This window comes from Somniosus microcephalus, chromosome 1 (assembly GCF_052327205.1).
Source record: "Somniosus microcephalus isolate GS21.2 chromosome 1, FLI_Smic_1.0, whole genome shotgun sequence".
NCBI classification, from domain to species: Eukaryota; Metazoa; Chordata; class Chondrichthyes; order Squaliformes; family Somniosidae; genus Somniosus; species Somniosus microcephalus.
In genome coordinates, this window is record NC_140987.1 from 396,152,397 (window position 1) to 396,170,854 (window position 18,458).

The following is an 18,458-nucleotide window of genomic DNA, read 5'->3' on the forward strand; positions in this document are numbered from 1 at the left end:
TTTCCCTTGATGGGGCTTGTTAAGTCCACCCAGCGCGTTTCCCGGCCAATTAGAGGAAGCGGGTCTGGTGACGTCATTTGATGGCATGTCATCAGCCAGTTTCCTTAAACGGACCATGGCCAAATTAATTTTGATACTTGTGCTGTCAGTGTTCTATAGCATTGAGCTGCTGCAAACACTGATAATCACTGCACAAAGGCACAGGGCTGCACCCAGGCTCTCCCATGACTCCCTCCAAATGCTTATGGAGGGAGTCACAGCATGCAGGGAGGTCTTCTTCCCTTCCCATGGGCGGAAGAGATCTCCCCAGGAGATCAACACAGCCTGGTTGCACATTGCAGAGGAGGGCACAAGCAGGGATGTGGTCAGGAGGACCTGGGTGCAGTGCCGCAAATGTTTCAATTATCTCATTAGATCAGGAAACGTTAGTACAAAGCCACACTCAACTGTATCCTCCTGTGCCTCTCATCACATCCCCATCACTCTGCCTTCCCTACCCTACTCCTGCACATCCTTACTCACACCAACTTACCTTGCACCTCCACCCATCCCTCCCTATCTATATTATCACATCCCCATCTCACTAGCCACGCCTTGCACTCACCCTCATCCGTGTGCAATCATACCAACTAACAAAACACAAGGGTAGGCACTTAGGTGTTTTATCCAATGTTTATGTAAAGTTTCTGTTAATGTGCTGTCAAACATTGAAACCCTTATTTTCAACACTTTGCGTTCTTGGACAGATTTGTGTGCACCTTTGGAGGTGGCTTAGTGAGTTACAGTGAATGATGAGACATAACGGTACCCCCCGCAATGGTCATGAGTGTGAAAGGAATGGCTTGGGCATTGTAGGGATACTTTATGGTGTTGCTGTGGGGTGGTGCCAACCTGGCGCATCATGTGGCAGCCAACGTATACAGCATCAAGTGAAGTAAATCTGGCCATCCCTGGCCTCCCGGGCAGCAATGTGCTTGGGTGCTGATGCCCTCTGTCCTATGCAGCATCAGGTGATTGCGGAGAAGGTTGGTGTTGGTGCTGCTGGTGTGCCTGGTGCTGCTGGTGTTGGGACTGATCATGGTGGGATTCTGAGGACCAAGGTGAGAGAGTATAAGCGGCACACATGCTGATGGAATAGATGGCAGGTGAAGTTGAGACAAAAGAAGCGATCTGTCAATGGTGAGAGAGGTAATGAGGTCAGACTGGATGGAGACTTGTGTAAAGACTTGCAGCATCCTGAATCTGTTGTGGAAATGTAGTGAGGAAGTGCTTGTGGCTGAGGGAAGATATCTCTGTAAGGTGGGAGCTTTTATTTTACATTTGAAGCGTTGAACTCAACAGCTGATTAAATGGCCACTGAACTCCTGCCTCAGCGTGGACCCCATGGGCGACCTGTCAAATGCAAAAGGTAAGCTGAAAATCATTCTTAAGTGGCTTTAAACAAGCCACTAATTACCTGGATTGGGTCCCCCACCGCTGCGTGTCGGGTCCCGACCCGCTGTGGAAAAAAAACACTTTCCCACCCGACCCGCTACCAATCGTGCCCACTGACCACCCCCCCCTCCCCCCCGCAAAATTGCAGCCTATGTCTCCCTGTAAAACTATTATTGCCAGTAAGTACCTTGAACCATTTTAGGAAATGATTTTCATGAATGTAGAGCTTTGAGAAAAATATTTGCTTTGGCCCATTATTCTTTAATGACATTTTGGTATGATTGTTGCAGCAAAGTGGAGTATCCTTTAACCCTAATCCTAAATCTCATCCTCATTGTGAAATTTTATGATCAGGGCATCTTCACAAATAGCTACCAGAAAAATATAAAGCCACCATAGCAACCATAATTGCAACTAATGGTCTCTCCAGTGATATCATTTAGTTCAATTTTTTGCAGCAGCTTTTCAAAAGGTACAGAGAGTGAGAAGAAAAAGGATCACATGATCTATATAAAACAGAGATTTCTTTTCCCAGAACAGAACTGGAAGTGAGGGAACATTGTTTGGAAAGCTCTGCATCAATACCAGGAATATATTGTGTATTATGGGTGATGGCGCTTTCATCATCAATTCCTAGGGACACTGATGCCTTCAAACGTCAATGCCTAATTATCATATGTCAGTCTGGTGAGTGTCAGTAGTATATTCAACTGGGGCAGGCAGCCGTGCCTAATCCTGCCTTCACATGTACTTCCCATCAGAAGTGACTGGCTAGGGAGTAGGAGCAGGAACCCTGGCTGATTTGTCCCCATCTCTTAGTGACTGTAATGCATTGTAGTGCCCCTACCACCACTTTGGCTGAGATGTACTAATTTAATACATACCAGGGATTGAACCTGTGAACTCCCTGGCCAGTATGTCACAGTTCTACAATGGTAAGCAGACTAACAAACTTATCATAACATAACATAATGGCGATGGAAACTGCCTTTCCAGCTGACTTGAATAATGCAAAGACTAAAAATACTACCTATTTGAATTAAATAGGTATTCCACCTAAAGAAACTGGTTGCAGCCTTGCTTCTTCAGCAGCCCATAATTACTCTCTTTGTTGCTGAGGCGTGTAAATTACATTGTGTTAATAGCATACCATGCTTTAATTGTTCATATTAAATTCCTTTCTCTGCTAGTATAGCATTATTTTAAATAAGTTAAAGCCTCCACTAAAAATGATGGAAGGCATTCCATATTAATGCCTTAAACATTTAAATGCTGTTATTATTGTGCAACATAATTTCAAGGCCCAAGATGCCTAAAAGTCATTTTAATCTTTCTTGTTACTTATCTGTGCTGGCTGTACTGCAGTAATTGCATATGCCGAAACTGACCTCTCAAAAAGCCCTGTCATTCCCCCCTCACACCTCCCCCCGCCCATATTGCCAGGCCCCCCAACACCTCCAAATACTCCCATAACCTTGATGAACTGCTGCTGCTTCCCCCTTTAACAAGCTCTCTCTCTATATATATCTCTCACTGTTCACCACCCAAACAGTCCCACACCCCAAGTACCCTATAAGCCAGCCCCAAAAAGTATTCACCAGATCTCAATCCCTTACCACATCCACACACTATCAACATATCCTTCTATATTTGCTCTCTCTGTCTCGCTCTCTATATATTTATATATATACACACACAACACTTACCTTTTATTAAGTTCTCCTAGTATCAACTGCATGGTAGATTGTCTGTATTTGTCAGTCTTCCAAGCTATAGTCTCCAAAGGAAGTGGCAATGCAGCTCATAGCATCACCCTGACTGTGGACCAGATTCGGCTTCTTGGTAGTTTTCGGCCTAGTATCAGGCTCCTACTGTGACCAAAAACTAGCTTTACCTTTCTTGAATATTTTGAGCACCTTTAAATATATTAAAATGTTATTAATAACTTGAAAAGTGCTCAAAGTACTTAAGAAACTTAAAACTGGTGCCTGTTTACAGTGGGAACAAAGTTTTTGAGGCTGCCAGACAGGATTTCATATAGTGATTTCCCACACTATGATGAATACCCCATTGCTGCTGCCTCCAAGCTGCCCCTCACCGGGAGCCTAGAATCTTAACCAACCAAGATCAAGGATCGCTTTCCCACCCACTCATGCACCTGCTGACTGCGACTCCCTGCCACAGCCTCCTTAACCCAATCTCTGAGCCACCAAGAGCGACTTCCTGCTGTGAAGGAACTGGCATTAAGTTTGTTAAGCCTCAAGTACTTTAAACAATATTAGCAATTTTTTTTTAATGTTTGTAACATTTTGGATTTTTACTTATATTGCCTGAATGGGCAGTGTGATACCTACAATATAAATAGCTACCAGAAGTTCACAGGGGCAGTTTCCTAACAAGGTGAATGATCTCCCAATTAGGAATGTGGTGTAATATGTTGTTTGTCGGCATTGATGCACTGACCAGAAATGAACCACTGCTAGTTGAGAAATTAAGGTTAAGGGCCATGACCCTATTGCAGAACACTACCAAGGTTGAAAAGAGTAGAAGATGAATTTAATCAAATAGTGGTTAGGTGACAGTAAGCTTCAGTAGAATATAAGAGGAAGAGAACAAGGGAGGTAAGGAGTTGAGGTCCTGGGAAAGAATGAACTAGAACAGAAACTAAACCTGGAGCCTCTTGCCAAGAAGGGAACAAAGAGTGCAGGCTTCAGTTGGATTCCGTTGCCATTTCATATGTAGCCCAGCAGGCAGCAGCTGGTCCCAACTAACATTAATTAACTTTAATATTTTCACAAACCCCTAAAGATCCATGATTTAAAATCATTTACTTGTGCTGTTGACCACATCTGACACTGAATTGCTCGCACAACAGGAGATCATTGAAATACTAATTAGTCATCTCAAACAGGGAAACAATTTATTGCCAAAATGGCTACAGGAAACTTTTTTTTATCCGGCACGGACGGGACCGACATGGTGCCAGTTCATCAAAAATTCCAGATAACCGAACGCTATAGTAAAAGATACGGAGCTGAGAGCTCCGTATAAAGCAACATATCCTGTTGCTTAGCAACAGCTTCAGAACAATGGCCACAAGTTGCAAGCATCTCTGTAGCTTAGCAACAGCTGCAGCCACACCCTTGCACAGCAACAAATGGAGGAAGGTAAGTAATAAAAGTTACCTGACCCTACTCCTGAATTTTGCCGGTTAACCGAGATTTCCGGTTATTTAGGTGCCGGTAAATCGAAAGTTTCCTGTATTTGAGTTTACACAGCATTGACTTACAATGAAAACCAAAATACAGTCAGATCTGGTTCATCTGTACACTTATCAGACCCGGGAAAACTTGATTTTTGCTATGTAATAAAAACCATCTGAATAAATAGATATCAATATTTCCTTATATTTTTTTAAACGATCCACCTCCACATGGTTGAAGTAACTTCTTGTTATTATCTCCAGTGCTAATGCTGAGATTTTACTTCTCATCCTCATTCTCACTGCAGTAGCTTTCTCCTCCTCATTGTCTCCCCTTCATTACTTACTGAGCAAAGGTGGAATTAGATTTTATTTGTGATAGATGTTAGATTTTGAGTTTTCTGGCTCCTGCTCTGTGACAGATATTGGAAAATTGCAGAATGTGTTGATATTTTAAGATTTGTTATCCCAGGTTTTCAAATATTGACAAAACTTCAACTCCACGTAAAATTTCAATTTGTCATATTTTTATTTTTATTTTTAAGGGAATTAACAAAGAAGCTGACATTCCCAATTTAAAGTAAACATTTGGTCCAATCCCAGCTTCCTATTCCTTAAACGAATGGCGGCATTTGTGGATGTAGGGAAACTTGTTACTTCGTGTGTCAGAAACACGATGACCCAGAAAATCTGAAAATGGACAGAGGAGACGGGGCGCGCGCTGCAGCGTCTGTTCATGTGGCCACAGGGACCTCTGTTACACCTCTGTTGCTCCTCTGCTTTCTGGTCCAGTTTTATTCTGCTGCAGTCTACTTTTTTTCTCAGCCAAGTAACTCAGCTTGTCACATATTTTGACATTCAAAGCATTTAGCATGTTATTATGGAAAAAGCTGAGTTGTTTGCTCCTGATACACTCAACCAGGGGCTGAGGCTCCCCATCAGCAGCGCATAGTCAGAAAATCAGCCTTCACATATCATAGAATCATAGAAACACACAGCACAGAAGGAGGCCATTCAGCCCATTGTGCCTGTGCCGGCTCTATCCAATTAGTCCCACTCCCCTGCTCTTTCCCCATAGCCCTACAATTTTTTCATTCTCAAGTATATACCCAATTCCCTTTTGAAAGTTACTATTGAATCTGCTTTCAAGCAGTGCATTCCAGATCATAACAACACGCTGTGTAAAAAGATTCCTCCTCATCTCCCCTCTAGTTCTTTTGCCAATTACTTTAAATCTATTTCCTCTGGTTACTGACCCTCCTGCCAGTAGAAGTGGAAACAGTTTCTCCTTATTTACTGTATCAAAACCCTTCATAATTTTGAATATCAGTTCACATACACTTGAGACCTGAACTGTGATGCTACACTAGGTTTATTTGATAATCTGTTGACTGACCAAAGCTTGCTGAGCTATCAGGTAGCAGCACTGGAGCTCGAAGGATCAATTTCAATAGGTCAAGCGGCCCCACAATTACAAGTCTGGCAAGCTATCTGCAGATTTTATTTCTTCTTTCCCACAGAAATTAACTTTCCGAGTTATGGCGCTCGTACGGCGTACCTATAGTGGGCAAGGTGGTCTATGGCTGCAGGCAGCACATTGTACACTTGAAAACTCTACGAACTCTGCCCCCACTTGCAATGTTACACTCCATTACAAAATCAATTACTTTATCTCTCACCCCAACCCCACCCCTCAATTATCGATTCACAGCATCTCCTCCATAATTACTTCTTGCAGTATTCCTGTCACAATGCTGCCCAGTCTCTCCTCTGCCTCAATTCTGACCTTATTGTGCGTCTCCAATCCTCTCTCCTCTCATAATTCTATCCAGTTTTTCTTCCCCTTATTCTGATGCTGCCCAGTTTCTCCTGATCCAGTATTTAGGTGGTGACATGTGAACAAATTGTATGACATTATACAAGAATTATTTGATCAGCTTCATCCAGGAAAATAAAAATCAGCAAAGGAAAAGGTAGAAAAAGAAAACAAAGAACAGCAAAAACAGGCTCACCTGATGGCCCAAGAAAGCCACAGGTTTGATTCCTAGTCTGTGCTGAATTACCTGGATCTCATCTGGGGAGGCAGTTGGGGTGCTACGATTGGCTTGTGTTCCCCATGGGCTAGGGAGAGGAAAAATCAACCAGTTCTTGCTTCAAGGTGCACATGTGTGGATATAAGATGCAGACAACATCTGGCTTGACTGTGAAGAATCCACAGTCAAATAGCCTCTTCTAGATACTTCCTGCATCCCTGTTTGTGTTAGATGATCTTATTGTAGCTCTAGTCTGCACATTTCTCAAACGCTCAGACGATTGAGCTGAGATGCTACAATGTATGTGGATTTGGGCAATCAAGCCAAGGTAAGAGGATTCCAGAAAATGGACTGAAAATTGATCCAGGGCTCCTTAGAGCTGTAAATCCCACTTGTCCTGCGTATACTGTGCCCATTCATTCCTTACAGGTCTTAACTAGTACTGAGAGCTTGGAAAGTTAGGAGTCAGATTTCTGTTTAAAAGATTAAGCAGACTAGAAACCCATTTAAACAAATGAAGCTGATATATCATACTGTTAAATCAAAATAAGTAAGTCTCCCAACAAGCGCAGATGGAAATGAATAGGTTTGATCTGATAGCCATTACAGAGACGTGGTTGCAAAGTGACCAAGATTGGGAACTAAATATTCCAGGATACTTAACTTTTGGAAGAGATATGCAAAATGGAAAAGGAGGAGGGGTAGCCCTGATAATAAAGGATGGGATAAAGACAGTAGAGAGAAAGGATCTTAGCTCGGAAAATAAAGAAGTAGAATCAGTTTGGGTGGAGCTAAGAAACAGCAAGGGGCAGAAAACATTGATGGGAGTTGTTTATAGGCCCCCAAACAGTAGTTGTAATGTGGGGCAGAGTATAAATCAGGAAATTAGAGGTCCATGTAATAAGGGTAATACAATAATTATGGGGGACTTTAATCTACATATAAACTGGGCAAACCAAATTTGCAGTAATAGTGTGGAGGACGAGTTCATGGAATGCATACAAGATGGTTTCTCAACATACTGACCTAAAAAACTAACGAGGAAACAGACTATTTTAGATCTAGTATTGTGCAATGAGAAAGGGTTAATTAATAACCTTGTATTAAAGGGGCCTTTAGGGAAGAGTGACCATAATATGATAGAATTTTATATTGAGTTTGGAAGTAATTTAGTTAAGTCGAAAACTAGGGTCTTAAATCTAAACAAAGCAAACTACCTAGGTATGAGCGGCGAGTTGGCTAAGTTAGATTGGGAAACTACATTAAAAGGTATGATGGTAGACAAGCAATGGCTAGCATTTAAAGAATTAACAGGAAACTCTCATTTAAACAGCACCTAAATATCCGGAATTCTCTATTAACCGGCAAAATTCATACTCCGAAACCAACACCTCAATAACCGGAAATGTTGCCGAGCCTGAGTCCGAGTCTCCTGTGGTGGCCGAGTTAGTCAGTGGGGGTAGTTCTCCAAGCTGCCATTACTCGGCTTCTTAGTGCTGTCGGAAGTCCGAACACCTCAATAACAGGAGTCTGACTCTCCCGCGCTGCTGGTAGTCTCTTCCAATCCGCCATTTTTCTGTGTGTCTCCTGTGCTGCTGGTAGTCTCTTCCTTGGAATAAGTGTACAGTCAACTACAGTACTGCATACAGTCGTTTACTGTATAAGTTTTGTTTTACTGTTAAGTAATTAACCTCAACTGGCAGTACTGTACTTAATCAAGCATCTTCCACCATCCATTTAACACAACATTCTGTAGGTGAGTACCCAATTTCTTGATTTTTTTATTTTTGTTTGTTAAAAATAGCCTCAGTAGATAACCCTCTCCGTCATCCGGAATTTTTAATCAACTGGCAGAATCCCGGTCCCGTCGGTGCCGGATACCAAAGAGTTTCCTGTACATAATTTACAATAAATATATATTCCTTTAAGGCACAAAAGTCCCACAGGAAAAGTGGTCCAAACATGGCTAACAGGAGAAGTTAAAGATAGTATTAAATCAAAGGAAGAGGCTTATAATGTTGCCAAAAAGAGTAGTAAGCCTGAAGATTGGGAGGATTTTAGAATTCAGCAAAGGAGGACCAAGAAATTGATAAGGAAAGAGAAAAAAGAATGAGAGTAAATTAGCAAGGGACATAAAAACAGATTGTAAACATTTCTATAGGTATGTAAATAGGAAGAGATTAGTGAAAGTAAACGTGGGCCCATTCGAGGCAGAGACAGGAGAAATTATAATGGGCAATAAGGAAATGGCAGAGACATTAAACAAATACTTTGGCCGGGATCTTACCTGAGGAGGCGCGTTGGGAGCGGGACTGCTGGTTTCTGGATTCTTGTCCCGCCCCCAGCGACATCTGACGACCTGGCGCTATTTTCCCTTGATTGGCCTTGTTAAGCCCACCCTGTGGGCTTGCCGGCCAATTAAGGGAGAGCCGATGTCAGATGATGTCAGTGGATGATACTTCATCTGCCGGTTTTGTTAAAGTGACAGGCACCATCATTTTTTGACAGATGAATTGTCAGTGTTTGACAGCATTGAGGTGCTGTCAAACACTGACAATCACTGTCCAAAGGTGAGCCCTTGCACCCAGACTCAACAATGACTCTCTCCTTAGGAGAAAACAGTGGCAGCTGCATGTGAGATTGCAGAAGCCATCTGTCAATTCTGCCGATCAGATGAGGCTTCACAGAAATATCAAATCTCGTCACCTGCAGATACATATAAACAGATTAAAAATATTTCTCACTACATTCTCTCACCTGTCATATTTACCTGTGCACCATTGCACCCATCACACTACCTCTGAAGCTGTCATTTGCACACTTACACTGCTGCAGACCCACCGCTGCAGACCCACCGCTCGCCTTGCTGACCCTGGCGGGGTTTCCCGCCATCAGGAAGGCCACATCAGCAGGCTGAAAATGGGGAAAAGCCTCTTAACTGCCTGTTAACTACCTGTTAACAGGCAGTTAATTTGCTCTAATCTCCTCCCCGCTGCTAGGAGACCGGACCTGCCTCCCGGGAAGATGGTTCAGAGGCGGGATGGGAGTGGGGTTGGGACCCGTTCCCAATTTTTACCATTTTCCCAGCTGTCCCGCCTCCAAACCCACCTCCTCAGGGCTGGTAAAATCCAACCCTTTGTATCTGTCTTCACGGTGGATGACACAAAAAACATTCCGGAAATAATGGGGAACTAAGGGTCTAGAGAGAATGAGGAACTTAAAGAAATCAATATAAGTAAAGACCTAATACTGGAGAAATTAATGGGACTAATTGGCGACAAATCCCCTGAACCTGATGACCTGCATCCCAGGGTTTTAAAAGAAGTCGCTGTAGAGATAATAGATACACTGCTATTAATCTTCCAGAATTCCCTAGATTCTCAAACAATCCCCAAGGATTGGAAGGTAGCAAACAACCCCGCTATTTAAGAAAGGAGGAAGAGAAAAAGCGGGGAACTATAGGCCAGTTAACCTGACATCAGTAGTAGGCAAAATGCTCGATTCTATTATTAGGGACGTGGTAACAGGACACTTAGAAAATCGTAATATGATTCGGCAGAGTCAGCACGGTTTTATGAAAGGGAAATCGTGTTTGACAAATCTGTTAGAGTTTCTGAAGATGTAACTAGTAGGATGGATAAGGGGGAACCAGTGGATGTACTGTATTTGGATTTTCAAAAAGCATTCAATAAGGTGCCACACAAGAGGTTATTACACAAAATTAGAACTCATGAGATTGGGGGCAATATATTTTTTTATTTGTTCATGGGATGTGGGCATCGCTGACAAGGCCAGCATTTATTGCCCATCTCTAGTTGCCCTTGAGAAGGTGGTGGTGAGCTGCCTTCTTGAACTGCTGCAGTCCGTGTGGTGAAGGTACTCCCACAGTGCTGTTCGGGAGGGAGTTCCAGGATTTTGACCCAGCGATGATGAAGGATGGTGTGTGACTTGGAGGGGAACTTGGAGGTGGTGGTGTTCATATGCGCCTGCTGCCCTTGTCTGGTGGTAGAAGTTGCGGGTTTGGGAGGTGCTGCCGAAGAAGCCTTGGCAAGTCGCTGTAGTGTATCTTGTAGATGGTACACACTGCAGCTATAGTACGCCGGTGGTGGAGGGAGTGAATGTTTAAGGTGGTGGATGGGCTGCTTTGTCTTGGATGGTGTCGAGCTTCTTGAGTGTTGTTGGAGCTGCACTCATCCAGGCAAGTGGAGAGTATTCCATCACACTCCTGACTTGTGCCTTGTAGATGGTGGAAAGGCTTTGGGGAGTCAGGAGGTGAGACATTCGCCGCAGATTACCTCTGACCTGCTCTTGTTGCCACAGTATTTATGTGGATGGTCCAGTTAAGTTTCTGGTCAATGGTGACTCCAGGATATTGATGCGATATTCAATGGCGATGGTAATGCTGTTGAATGTCAAGGAGCGGTGGTTAGATGCTCGCTTGTTGGAGATAGCCATTGCCTGGCATTTGTGTGGCGCAAATGTTACCTGCCACTTATCAGACCAAGCCTGAATGTCATCCAGGTCTTGCTGCATGCGGGCATGGACTGCTTCATTATCTGAGGAGTTGCGAGTGGCACTGAACACTGTGCACTCATCAGCGAACATCCCCACTTCTGACCTTGTGATGGAGGGAAGGTCATTGATGAAGCAGCTGAAGATGGTTTGATTGAGGATTTGTTAATGGACAGAAAACAGAGAGTAGGAATAAATGGGACTTTTTTGGGTTGGCAGGCTGTAACTAGCAGGGTAGAACAAGGATCAGTGCTTGGGCCTCAGCTATTTACAATCTACATTAATGACTTAGATGAAGGGATGGAGTGTAACGTATTCAGGTTTGCTAATGATACAAAGTTAGGTGGGAAAGTAAGCTGTGAGGAGGACACAAAGAGGCTACAGAGAGATATAGACAGGCTAACTGAGTGGGCAAGAACATGGCAAATGGAATACAATGTGGGGAAGTGTGAAGTTATCCACTTTGGTAGGAAAAACAAAAAAGCAGAATATTTTTTGAATGTTGAGAGACTGGGAAATGTTTGCATTCAGAGGGACCTGGGTGTCCTTGTACATTAATCACAGAAAGTTAACATGCAGGTACAGCAAGCAATTAGGAAAGCAAATGGTATGTTAGCTTTTGTTAGAATGGGATTACAGTATAAGTGTAAAGGGGGTGAGATTGGGTTGTTTTGCGCCTCCCAGTTACTACTCAGAAATAAAACTGAAATCATGAACTATATGTATAAAGTAATTCACTGTACTTTGGAAATAACACAAAACATCAGATAAAATCTTCTCAAACTATAATTTCTTCCATGTTTTATAGATATATATAAATAGTTAGGTATACTTACTAGATGACTCCCCCCCCCCCGCCATTGTCCCACTTACAGTAAGTCAGAGGTTCTGCTGTTTAATAAGGACAGGAATATTATATGATGTAACACACACTGTATTATTCTGCTGCTAAGGTGTAAGTGTGTGTTTCTTTAAGGCTACAAGGTGTAATTGCTCCTATTTCTTGAGATAAATGCTGAAAAGTTTACTGGACAGGTGGGCTTTCTTTCCCTTTTTGTAAGTATTTAAGGCCACAAAGCCTAATTGTTAAATAAAGGGTTGGATTTTGAAACTGGAGGCGTGTAGGAGGCGGGACTACAACTTTTGGGGTTGTAGTCCTGCCTCCATCAAGTTGTGGCCAACCCACGCGATTTTTACTCAATTGACCTAGTTGAGCCCACCCAGCGGGCTCAGCAGGCCAATTAAGGGCCACCCGGCAACCGGTGACGTCACAGATTGACATTTCATCTGTCAAGAGCTTTTGACAGATGAAATATCAGCGTTTGACAGCTCTTTGAAGCTGTCAAACACTGACAATCTGTACTCCAAGTTAATTCCTTCCTCTCAGGATGATTTAGAGATCTCTCCAGAACAGAAAGCTGAATGCTGCAACTTTTGACAGCTCGCGGTCATTCTGCTTTCTGTGCCGGTGAGATGAGGGACTCCCGAGACCTGAAGGAAGGAAGGCTGTAAAGGTAAGTAAATGTGTGTAAAACTTCTTTAAACACTTTACACACACCAAACACACTTACCTCTGCATTCATGCACCCATCACTCACCTGAACAACGGACATCTCGAACCCTCCAAGCCCTTCAGCCCGACGGTCTGCCTTGCTAACTTGGCGTGGTTTGGAGCTGTCGGGAATCCCACACTTCAGGAATAAAAATAGGGATTAGGCTTAAAACTGCCTGTTAACTACCTGTTAACAGGCAGTTAATTGGCACTAATCCCCTTCCCGCCTCAGGGAGGCGGCTCCCAGCACAGGTTGGGTATCCGCCTCCTTTGAAACTGGCATGGAGGCGGGTTCGGGGCGGGGTGGGTTTGTGTCCCCCGATTTCAAGATTTTAACCCCCCACACGCCTCCAATCCCGCCTCCATGGCCCAATGAAAATCCTGCCCAAATTGTTTAATTGCTGTTTAGTGAGGTCACTTAGAATTTACTAGTTGTTTGGTCAGGGAACTTTGTAAATCATAAAGTGCTGGATGGTTTTTACTGCAGGTCAGAAGCATCCAGCATTAAGTAACTGGCCATGGGCGCTGAGGCCACAGGTAGTCCCCTCCTTACTGTGCCAGCTAAGGATAGCTGCTTCTACACACATCATAGATCTCCAGTCTGTATGGTTTAGGACCATACTCTATGGTACACTAATCCACCGAGTCATGGTGCCCTCAAACAATATTTTGTCAATTTTTACCATTAACAGTCAGTCACTGCTTTCTGTTTGTCATCAAAATCACTTCCCTGTAATTTTCATAGAATTATACAATTGTAGAATGTACAGTGGAAACAGGCCATTTGGCCCATCGAGCAACTATTTAATCCCCTTTCAAAAGATTCTATGGATTCTGCTTCAAAAACGATTTATGGCAGAGAATTCCTTTGTATAAATCAACTTTTTCTAACCTGCCCTTTATGTCATTTTGTGATTATCTTAAATTGTGTTATGCTGATTACCATCTCATCAACCAGTGGAAACAATTCATCGCCAGTTGCCTTATTATAACCCTTCATGATCTTGATGACCTCTATCTTTATCAGCTCAAATAAAAGCTCCAGATTCTTGAGTCTCTTAATAACCATCACCCATCTTCGCTGGTAATACCTCAATGAATCTATGCAGCACCATTTCTATTTCTTTCGTAACATTCCTTTAATGGGGTGGCCAAAACAGCACACAATATTCCAACTGTAGCCTATCTATGGTTTTGTACAAGTTCATCTCTGGTATTCTAAGCCTCTAGGTACAAAACCAAGGATCCCATTAGCCTTTTTTATGGCCTTATCTATTTGCACTGCCACCTTTAATGATGTGTGCATCTGCACATCAAAGTACCTCTGCTCCTCTGCCCCGAATTAAAATATTACCATTCTAGGTGTATTTCTTCTCTTTATTCTTACTTTCAAAAAGTATTACTTTGTATTTTCCTGTATTGAACTGCATCTGCCATTTACCCTGGTAGACCCATCGGGCAGGATTTTCATTGGGCTGTGGAGGCGGGATTGGAGGCATGTGGGGGGTTAAAATCCCGAAATCGGGGGGGGGGGGGAGGCACGAACCCATCCCGCCTCCATGCCAGTTTCAAAGGAGGCGGGTACCCGACCCGCACTGGGACCCGCCTCCCCGAGGCGGGAAGGGGATTAGCGCCAAGTAACTGCCTGTTAACAGGTAGTTAACAGGCAGTTTTTAGCCTAATCCCTATTTTCATTGGTGAAATGTGGGATTCCCGACAGCTCCAAACCACGCCAAGTTAGCGAGGCGGGCTGTCGGGATGAAGGGCTTGGAGGGGTCGAGATGTCCGGTGTTCAGGTGAGTGATGGATGCATGAGTGCAGAGGTAAGTGTGTTTGGTGTGTTTAAAGAAGTTTTACTTACCTTTACAGCCTTCCTTCCTTCAGGTCTCGAGAGTCCCTCATCTCACCGGCACAGAAAGCTGAATGGCCGCGATTTGTCAAAAATTGCAGCTTTCAGCTTTCTGTTCCGGAGAGATCTCTAAATCATCCTGAGAGGAAGGAATTAACTTGGAGTACAGATTGTCAGTGTTTGACAGCTTCAAACAGCTGTGAAACGCTGATATTTCATCTGTCAAAAGGTCTTGACAGATGAAATATCAATCTGTGATGTCACCTGTTGCCGGGTGGCCCTTAATTGGCCTGCTGAACCTGCTGGATGGGCTCAACAAGGTCAATCAAGTGAAAATCGCGTGGGTTGGCTACAACTCGATGGAGGCGGGACTACAACCCCGAAAGTTGTAGTCCCGACTCCTCAATGAAAATCCAGCCCATCGTTTCAGCCTATTCGTGCCCCACAGAACTGATTTCTTCCTACTTCGACTCTATTTTTTACCCCCCCTTGTCCAGTCTCTTCCCACCTACATCTGTGACTCTTCCAACGCCCTCTGCCATTTTAAAAGTTTCCAGTTTTCTGGCCCCAACTGCCTCCTTTTCACCATGGACGTCCAATCCCTCTACACCTCTATCCCCCACCAGGATGGCCTGACGGCACTCCGCTTCTTCCTTGAACAGAGGCCCAACCAGTCCCCATCCACCACCACCCTCCTCCGCCTGGCTGAACTTGTTCTCACATTGAACAACTTCTCCTTTGACTCCACTCACTTCCTCCAAATTAAAGGTGTTGCTATGGGAACTCGCATGGGTCCTAGCTATGCCTGTCTTTTCGTGGGATTTGTGGAACATTCTTTGTTCCAGTCCTACTCAGGTCCCCTCCCTCACCTCTTTTTCCAGTACATTGATGACTGTATCGGTGCAGTTTCCTGCTCTCACCCTGAACTAGAAAAGTTCATTCACTTTGATTCCAATTTTCACCCTTCCCTCGCCTTCACATGGTCCATATCCGACTCTTCCCTTACCTTCCTCGACTTCTCTGTCTCCATTTCTGGGGATAGGCTATCGACAAACATCCACTATAAGCCCACTGACTCCCACAGCTACCTGGACCACACTTCCTCCCACCCCGCCTCCTGTAAGGACTCTATTCCTTTCTCCCAGTTTCTCCATCTCCATCACATCTGCTCAGACGATGCCACCTTCCATACCAGTGCTTCCGATATGTCTTCTTTTTTCCTCAACCGAGGATTCCCCTCTACTGTGGTTGACACGGCCCTCGACTGTGTCAGTCTATTTCCTGCACTTCTGCTTTCACCCCTTCCCCTCCCTCCCAAAATCACGATAGGATTCCCCTTGTCCTCATCTTTCACCCCACCAGCCTCCACATTCAACGGATCATCCACCGGCATTTCCGCCACCTCCAGCGTGATCCCACCACCAAACACATCTTCCCCTCCGCTTTCAACATTCCATAGGAACCACTCCCTCTGCAACACCCTGGCCCACTCCTCAATCACCCCTAACACCCCTCCCCTTCCCATGGCACCTTCCCGTGCAAGCGCAGGAGATGCAACACCTGCCCTTTTACCTCCTCCCATCCCACTGTCCAGGGCCCCAAACACTCCTTCCAGATGAAACAGCGATTTACTTGTACTTCTTGCAATTTAGTATACTGTATTCGCTGCTCACGATGTGATCTCCTCTACATTGGGGAGACCAAACGCAGAATGAATGATCGCTTTGCAGAACACCTCCGTTTAGTCCGTAAGCGTGACCCCAAGCTTCCGGACACCTGTCATTTTAATTCTCCGCTCCACTCCCACTCTGACCTCTCCGTCCTTGGCCTTTTACACTGTTCCAATGAAGCTCAACGTAAGCTCGAGGAACAGCACCTCATCTTTCAATTAGGCACTTTACAGCCTCTGGATTCAATATCGAGTTGAACAATTTCAGACCATAACCTCTACCTCTATTTTGTCAAATGGCAGCTGTTGATGATTCTGCCATTCCCATTTACACCTCTTCTAGATTTATCTTTTGTTCCTTTACTTGTCCCATTACCATCTCCTTTTGCCTTGCACTATCATCCCTTTTGTCATTTAATCGTTCCTGCCTTCCACCCTATCACAGACCTTTCATTTTGTTCTTTCCTCCCCTCCCCCCTTTCCCTGCCTCTGCACTTGCTTAAAACCTGTTACATCTCTAACTTTTTTCAGTTCTGATGAAAGATCATTGACCTGAAACGTTAACTCTGTATCTCTCTCCACAGATGCTGCCTGACCTGCTGAGTATTTCCAGAATTTTTTGTTTTTATTTCAGATTTCCAGCATCCGCAGTATTTTGCTTTTGTCTGCCATTTAGCTGCCCATCCTGCTAGTCCCTCTATGTTCTCCTGCAGTCTTTCACAATCCTCATCAGAATTTGCCATAACCCCCACTTTGGTGTCATCAGCATATTTTGAAATGTTACCTCAATCCCCAAGTCTAGGCCATGCATTCAATAAATAAGAGCAGCCCTAACACAGATCCAGTGCAACACCACTCACCAACTTATTTTCACCCTACCATTTGCTTTCTGCCTTTCCAACCATATCTCTACATGGAGCTCCTTTATTTAAGCATGGGCTATTACCACAAGAAATAATTAAGGTGGACAATAATTTTACCTTTCCAAATGTTTTGAGGATGGGGGGATTTTGCAAAGCCCCTGGTCTCTTTGAAAAACGGAACTGGTGGTCAGACAAGAATGGATGCCCAAGTGCCCTCCCCCTCTAGTAGTCACACACTGACTACCCTCCCCCTCTAGTAGTCACACACTGACAGGGGCCCTACCTTGTGTGAGAATTACTAGTACTATGTTTGTATGCAAACACATCATGAGATCACATAAATCAGGTCAGACCACGTCAATGTGCCACTTGCACATGACCTCACTATAACAATAGTAGCATGCAGCTCTTCTGGCTATTTCAACATCCTCCCACAGTTTACACTCAGTCTACTCCCATTCAGAAGAAGCTTGACTTATGAGGACAACATTATAGTTGTCATAAACATCACATCCTGTTGATACAATTGAAGTGGTCCTATAATATGCCAGAGCCCCTGGTACTGTGCCATCAGTCCTATTTACATGAAAGAGCAGATTTCACTGCACCAGTACCATGCCCAGTTGTTTGAGAGTTACAATCACAGATTTCATTTCTTGCTGCTGGGTGTTACCCAATGTTTTATCGCCTTACTCAAAGTCATTTGAATGCAAAGCTCTCCTGAAGTTCGGGGTCTAAATTGTGGAGAACTGCACATTGATAAGGACAAAAAATCACTATGGATAAAAGAGACGTAGAGCACCATTACACGAAACCACACTGCTGGCCTGTACATTCAGTCTGCTCATTGCCAGATGGAACAGTAGCTAATGCCAGCAGCTCTGCCTTTACTGCCTTGACTGGCAAAAGGGAAAACCTATGGTGATACTCTCCGCAGGCAGCAGCTCCTTCTCACTTATGTAGCAAGGTTCGAGCTTTTCTATTGCTCATTTCCCCACTGTTCCTGTCTAAGAAGTGACCTTCATGCACTGCTCTTTTCTTTATACTTTTTAATTGGGCGATTAAAATGCTTTGGGGCATTTTCCTACATCAACAGTTCAATATAAGTGCAAGTTATTGTTGGGTGCTGGTCACGCCGGGCTCTGCTGTATAATGTGGAAACCTAATTGCTGCAAACAGTGGGACCAAATCTCCATGTTTACTTTACTGAAACTGGCTTGCTTAACCTTTATGCACATTTGTAAATCTGCATTTACATGAGTATATTATGCTGTTGATTCCTTAAATGTCAGGACGTTTATGCTCGGCCGTGCAACTGACAGAGGGAGCCCCATGCAACTATCA

General features: G+C 44.0%; 1 protein-coding gene across 2 annotated transcripts in view; it reads right to left on the reverse strand.

Annotated features, from left to right (window-relative positions):
- Positions 1 to 18,458, reverse strand: part of LOC147125125 (rho GTPase-activating protein 6-like) — a 341,140-nt gene that overhangs the window by 173,794 nt on the left and 148,888 nt on the right. The window lies entirely within an intron of this gene.